This window comes from Cydia pomonella, chromosome 19 (genome assembly GCF_033807575.1).
Source record: "Cydia pomonella isolate Wapato2018A chromosome 19, ilCydPomo1, whole genome shotgun sequence".
NCBI lineage: Eukaryota > Metazoa > Arthropoda > Insecta > Lepidoptera > Tortricidae > Cydia > Cydia pomonella.
Window position 1 is genome coordinate 5,622,528 of NC_084721.1, and position 5,973 is coordinate 5,628,500.

Genomic DNA, 5,973 nt, shown 5'->3' on the forward strand with positions numbered 1-5,973 from the left:
AGCTCTTATGTGGCTGGCCAGACCAAACTTGCTCTTAAACACCCTTTCACATTCACAACAGTATAGTTGACCGGCCGCGTTGTATGTATACACATAGGAGGGCTTAGGTCTATACTTGCGTAGTTGGCGTTTTACGTCTAATGTAGCGAGGCTGTTTTCCTCAAACGACTTGGTAGATTCGAAGATGGTAGATCGCCAAGATGACCGTTTCGCAGCGAGCTCCTCCCAACGTGCATTATCGATCGCACACGCCTTCAGGTGGCGCTTTAGCACGTCCTTATATCGAAGATGTTGACCGCCGTGCTTCCGCTTTCCCTCTGCTAATTCTGAGTAGAATATAGCTTTAGGCAAGCAGCGATCGTCCATTCGGAGAACATGCCCACACCATCTGAGCTGACGCTGCATTGATAGCGCCTCCATGCCGTACATCCCGTAGCGACGCAGAACTTCAGGGTTTGGTATACGGTCCTGCCACTTAATCCTAAGTATAGATGCAATACAAATATATGAGATGACAAGTACGAAAATAGTGGGGGGTAATAACTCTACTGTGACGTCATAAAGTCTGCGATACAAAGATTTTTTTTTTCTTCTAAACACTCCATATGGGAAATCAAAAGAAAGGGCTTTGTGAGTAGATTACAAATATCTAATATACTACAATATTTTTAGTTTAGTCGTTAGATTTGTAGCTGGCCCCCAACAGCTTATCCTTTGTCTATTGTTAACTAAAACGGCGCGTGCCACTACCTGCAAAAAAAGGGTCGCATAATTCTAATTTTCTAATTGGCACCTGAGCGCGAGCTAGTCCAACGCTCAAAAAACTAGTGTAGGTGTGCTCTCCGCGCCTTTGTTACGCCTATCGAGGACACATTTTAGACTGGTTCGGTAGCGTTCGACTAGCCGGCACTCAGTAACCGTATAAGAACCACACAAGAAATCGCAAATTATTTTTCCATTTGTTCACTTTTGAATCTAATTTCAATTACCATAGGAGTTGTAATTAAACAACCGTTTAAAGTTACCGGGCCCTTGCAGGTAGGGGCACGCGCCGTTTTAGTTAACAATAGACAAAGGATAAGCCGTTGGGAGCCAGCTACAAATCTAACGACTATAATAAAATTAGTCTAACAAATTATGTATTAGAAAACGTCCAAAAATTTCACAATACAGAGTTGAATTTGAACTGCTCTAGATTGAAAACAACTGAATGCATACCAAAATACATACCAATTGTGACTTTGAGTATCTTCTATATAATGTTCAAAAATAATTAACTAGATATATTTAAAAAAAAGACAAGTACATCAATTTGATTAACAATATAATTTTCTGTTACTTTGTACCGCCAAATTTATGACGTCACTGTTACTACTTCCACCATTTTCGCGCTTGTCATCTCTATATAGGTATATGTTCAAGACATCATACTGAATGCACTGATACCAAATATACCCACATCCGAGATGACTTATACGAAAACAGATTTCTAGAAGGTTTTTAGACAAAGTACCGACAGACTAATACCCTCCAACACCGCATTTTAGCCCATTTCATACGCAAAATAACGAACGCATTATGAAAATACTTCTTTTGCAATAAAATACCTCCATAATTTGCTTGACGACTGCGTTAAAAGATAAAAGGGCGCCATGGGAACTTTTCATGGATCCACTTACCAATATCGCTATTGAGACTAGCGGGAAGTTTATCGCACTTTCCGCTCGAGTGAAGTAGGCGCAGTGGCGTTACTACTGTAACAAACAGAGCACTTGGCTCAGGAATCATATATGATGAAGCGCTCACTACATAATACTCGTAGCGAGGAAAACAAGTGCAGTGATTACGCACATTTGTCTTAGGCGATACCGCTTGGATCATTCTAGACGTGTGTCGTTCACGAGTGATTTAAATGAACTGTATCTTTTGATTAAACTCACTCACTCTTTAATCTCACTGATGATTTAACTTGTTCAGTAACTTATCTATCTCAGTGTTACTTGCTCTCTCTTTCCCACTCATGATTCGAATGAGCTGGCCGAGACAAACGAGTGAGACGACGCAAATATGCGATACGACGGTTTTGGAGCGCTTCGGAGGGTATCGGGAAAACATGGCGGGTTTCGCCATCTTGGTCGCATTTATGGCTTTTTACGCATTCTACAGATCCACTGAGCGAAATAAGTGATATATATATCTCCGCGAAAGATATAAATCAATCTTTTCATCTCAGTGAAACGTTTTGCGCATCTCTATACAGCTCATAGAGAATCTCGTGGCTAGGGCTGTAGATCAGCTTAGTATGAGCCAAGGAACAATCGTGGCAAGCGGCGTCGCCTGAAACAAAAGTACATATTTTGTTCCGTACATTTCTGCACTTACTTTCGCCACTAATAATGTGAGCCTATGCTCTTACTTAATGCTTAGAAAAGGCCTCGCCTCCACTTCCATTCCTCCCAACCCTGAGCAATTTCTGGCCACTCTTTCAAGAAGGAATAGATTTGATGAGTTAGAACTCATCTTACCATCGGGGCTTATCGAATCCTCGATTCGATTTGAATGAAAATGGTATATTACTAGTTACTTATTATATAATATATTATATTATTAGTTAAATAGGCGCCTCCCACTCATGCAAGAGAACCACGAGTTAGGATTTAGACTATTGTACTTTTTAAAATTATGGTAGAGTTTTCAAATCATTTTTTGTCCATGGAGCAGAGAGAGCATTTTTTGTTGTAATTTTTTCTTTACTCTTTCCTAATCAAAACACTATACCGAATATGCCCTAAAACGAATCCCCACTATTTTGTTACATCTTGCATAATCTAGTTTTCGTAACGAAATTTTTATACGTTGCCAAAACATGTAATAATTAAATATAAAAACTACAATTTTTCATTGGCCCCCTCTTAACACATTCGCTGCATTCAGGGCTACGCGCGTAACCAATTCTAGCGTTTTCCTGCTTTGTGGAGGAAAGAAAAGGTTGAAATTTTTTAGATAGAAAGTCTACATGTGAATCTGAAATATTGTCTTAAAATTCTTGGAAAACTTGTAGCGCAACGTCTAGAGAAACAGAGCGCCTGCCGAGCCGGTTCCTGGTACCAAAGAGATTCTCAATGTGTTAAGGAATTGGAAGCTCATTTCAACATTCGCTATTTCATCATAATCTCTCTGCATTTCGCATACGACGAATATAAAGGCACAATATCAATAACGCCTTAAGTTAAGATCATTAAAGCTCAAATTGGTCTCCAATTAGGCAGTGGATCACAGTAAAAGTAGAAAAGTGTCAGTCAAAGCCTTGCTTTTGGCAGTGGATGTATTTATGAAGACATTGACGTTACAAGGAAAACGTATTGTATGTTAGCTATAAATTTCCCGGTGTTATTTTCCTTATTCTATCTTTGACTTGCACGTGAAACTCCAAAGTACATATATAATACCAGTTTCATTTATGTAATGAGTCTCTCTTGCATACGTTACCTACTATGTTTTCGAGGGACCAGATGCACATAAAAAAATTAGAGTAGGTATTTAAAGCTTTAATACATAATTTTAATGTATATTACAACAAAAAATCATGCGCTTGTGATAAGCGTCGGTACTGTCCGTAGCCCAAATGGTAAAAAGCGAATATATCGGTGTTACATCCAAAAGGTCACAAATTTGAATCTTGCCCGAAGCGGTGAAGATTTATTCCATTTTTCCTCTAATTAAAAAATATGTACATAAACTTTTTTTTCTGATTAGGATCGAGTAATTACTTACTCGTATTTCTGAGTAGAAATAACATAAAAATTCTAAAAATCCGGGAAAAAGTAGACTTAAATAACATGGATCGAATATGCTTCTACTCCGGTTTCACAAACGACATTGAACAGACACGTATAACAAAATATAGGTACCTAACTATACAGCTAACTTTGAATATAGTTAGGGCTCTTAAATACTTAGCTTCTAATCCTTGTACAAAATGACCAATATATTTTGGTTTGTTAATATTTCAGATACCATACTGACATTAATTTCAGGTTCATGATCAAAAATAAACCAGATGCATGTGTAAGCTTAATGATACCTAATTCATTATTAGGTATGAAATAGTTCCGTTAATTTATTTATAACATAAAATTACAACGCTTCCAGTCCGCAGCACACGAGTAGATTCCTTACACGTGAATCACATAACCAGGTCCTTGACTGACAAAATTGTCTTAATCAAATACTATAATTTTTGGAGTATTTATTATTCCAACAGCAAATAACTGTAATTACAATTTAAAACCTTAACAATTTTAACTAGACCAATTATAAAGAGTAAAAACCTTTTTATGAGGGAAGAATTCCTATGCGATCCTAACCGAACGTACGTACATTTTTGATGAAATTTCCATTTGGGGAGAAAATGGTTTCCACGTGTAAAATCTTTACAAAGCACTTTGATTTTAATTTCGATCGCCTCAGCAAAATATATTCTAGGTTTTCTAAACCATGCACCCCACATTTAAAACGGTTAAAATTCAATAATAATCCATAAAACGTGTAAGTTCCGTGTGTACTGACTCCGCCGGGTCGGCACTAAATTAGCTCGGGAGCAAGTTTATCTCGTTTCCAAGCGAGGGGCCGCGATAGCGCGTTCGATTACCGGCGCTGGCCTTTTATACTTATACCTAATGTGATTTGGTATGCTAATTACGCCCTAGAAAACTTTATATATTTTAGGACGGGTCAAATCGTTTTCCCATATCTATACAATATAGTATATTACTATCTTTTTTCTTTTCAAGATGGTAAATGGGAGTTTAAGGTGGCCAATGTGCCCATACACTAACGTGGAGATGCACGTAGATTGGGGATACTATATATATGGTAATATTTTTTTTTTATACTACGTCGGTGGCAAACAAGCATACCGTCCGCTTGATGGTAAGCAGTCTCCGTAACCTATGTACGCCTGCAACTCCAGAGGAGTTAAATGCGCGTTGCCGACCCTAGCATCCCCCCCTCCCCCTCGTTATCTATTAATATTTAAATTTTGACAAACTACGCTAGTGACTAAAACATGTGAGTTAAATAGTAAAAGTAGGTTGTTATCCAAGAGATGAATGGCACTCATTTTAGTCGACGTAGTTTGGCGCTCGAACACAGTGAGAGCTCTAATAATCCGAGGCTGAAATGATGCCTTTCACCTTAGAGAAACACTCTACTTTTCATTTCAAATTCGAGGTAAGTAAACTATGTTTTTTTTTTTAAATTTAAAGTTTCGTAATAACTATTTCTTATAAAAGTGACGTTATTTATTGAATTAAATATCAGAATGGAAATTGTACAACAAATCCATTCAAAACCAAATTTTAACTACTCATCGTAAAATAAACGAAAAAAACGTACTTGGGAAGTAAAATGCTCTAGTGCAGAAACGTATCACAGTTCATAGAACAACAATGTTCCACTTTAAGAGCATGAGAAATGAAAAATTTATTGTTAGTATAATCCTCCTAACTGTTGAAATTCGATTATTACAAAACTTTTGATATTCTATCAAATATTAATAAGTTAATTAGCGTCTTTGATCACTGGCGCATGATTTGGTGTGCTAATTACGCCTTAGCAAATATTATAATATTTTAAGACGGGTATCGAGAAGCCTTTCCATATATGTATGTACCTACATTGAAATATGATATTTGAGAAATGTTTGAATTAAAGGAAAGAATGTAAAATACTACATAGCAAGCAATAGCTTGCAAACGTATTGATAAAAACATTGTTTATGATAACTCGTAATTCTTTTTTGAAATGGCAAGGGCGCAAGGAGCTTAGGGTGCTGATATACAGACGGTAATAGAAAACGCACAGCTGTTAGAGCATAATTAAAACACTGTCAAGTTTCAATATAACTTAAGCCAATTCGAATATATTTAAGATTTGATGTAATTTTGTTATCCACCTGCGAAGTTCTCTTGT